This window comes from Otolemur garnettii, unplaced genomic scaffold, assembly GCF_000181295.1.
Source record: "Otolemur garnettii isolate 467f Iridium unplaced genomic scaffold, OtoGar3 scaffold00043, whole genome shotgun sequence".
Lineage (NCBI taxonomy): Eukaryota > Metazoa > Chordata > Mammalia > Primates > Galagidae > Otolemur > Otolemur garnettii.
The window spans coordinates 8,269,715-8,271,557 of NW_003852438.1; positions in this window are offsets into that span (position 1 = coordinate 8,269,715).

Here is a 1,843-nt window from a genome sequence, read left to right on the forward strand (position 1 = left end):
CTCCCAAGTAGCTGGGACCACAGGCGCCCACCACAACGCCTGGCTATTTTTTGGTTGCAGCCGTCATTGTTGTTTGGTGGGCCCGGGCTGGATTCGAACCTGCCACCTTGAGTGTACGTGGCTGGCGCCTTAGCCACTTGAGCCATAGGCGCCGAGCCAGAATCTGTATTTTAAACAACCTTCCCCCAGGTGATTCTGATGACTGGCAAAGGCTGAGAAGCACTGGCTGTCACCATGGTTGGTTAGTGGCGTCTTCATGAATTCATACCCTGCCTCCCCAAGTAGACTTGGGCAGATCAGGAGCCAGACCTTGTTCAGTTTACCTCCATAAGCCCAAGACCCTGGCTCTTATTAAGTACTCAGCAAACACCTGCTCAACACTGTCTTTTTTTTTTTTTTTTGAGACAGAGTCTCACTTTGTCACCCTTGGTAGAGTGCAAGTGGTGTCATAGCTCAGCAACCTCAAACTCCTGAGCACAAGTCATGCTCCTGCCTCAGCCTCCCAAGTAGCTGTGACTACAGGCGCCTACCACAACGCCCCACTACTTTTAGAGATGGGGTTTCACTCTTGCCCAGGCTGGTCTCAAACTCAGGAGCTCAAGCAATCCACCTGCCTCGGCCTCCCAGAGTGCTATATTACAGGTGTGAGCCACACCTGCCCCTCCCCTTCTTTTTCAATCTTGTTTAAAATTAAGTTCTAACAAGGAGCAATTTGTGATGGATTCCTCTCCACTTCTATATCCTGAGTTTTCTGAAGGTTCAACTGCCCACTTTGCACTCTGCTTGGTTTCTAGGGCTTGCCAGGCTCTGAGTGGGTTTTCATCACATTTGGGCCTTCCATAGGGCAAGGACCATTATTGTTTCTCCCCCTCAATCACCTGCCCAGGTCAAGAATGAACTCTTCCCCTAGATGAGACCTCGAGATTGACACAATTTAACCAATTAAACTAGTCTTTAACCCTAGCCTAGGGGAAGTGGGAGAGAAAAAATAAATTCAAGGCCAAACGTAGGAAGTCCTTCCCCAGACTGATCTCAGAAATCTTTAATCAAACTGTCCAGGAGGCTACCCAGGACCAAGTGGGCTCATAAGACAGCTAGAAGGAAGATGTGGGGAACTCAAACATTTCAAGGAACCTTGTTTTGCATCACACCAAGTAGTATAGCAGATTGGTTACTCCAATTCCAGGATCTCTCTCAAGTTTTAAGTTGGGTCTACTTCTGACATTTAGAGACCTGCGCTGGAGACAGCAAGATTAGTGGGTACAAGAATGACAAGGTCTTACTTTCAGTGTTCCAGAATTTGAAAGCCTGACCTAACAGCAAGAGCTACAGCCTAGAAGTCAAGTGATTTGAATTCTCATACCAGTTTCATTTCTAAGAAGTTTCTCTTGAGCAAGTAATTTAACTCTTCTCTTCATGAAAATCATATATTCTGGGCCTGGCATGGTGGCTCATACCGGTAATCCTAGCACTCTGGGAGGCTGAGGCGGGTTGGATTGCCTGAGCTCATGGGTTTGAGATCAGCCTGAGGAAGAGTGAGACCCCATCTCTAAAAATTGCTGGGCATTGTGGCAGGCGTCTGTAGTCCCAGCTACTTGGGAGGCTGAGGCAAGAGAACTGCCTAAGCCCAAGAGTTGGAGGTTGCTGTGAGCTGTGGCACCACAGCACTCTACCAAGTATGACAAAGTGAGACTCTGTCTCTAAAAAAAAGAAAAGAAAATCACATATTCCATCCAACCTACTATCAGCTGTTAACTCTTCAATATTTATGAGTCTCTTGGTGGGGAAGAAATCCAAAATGAATAAAATGTAGGCCTAGCTTTCAGCAAGGTGGCAAACTGCT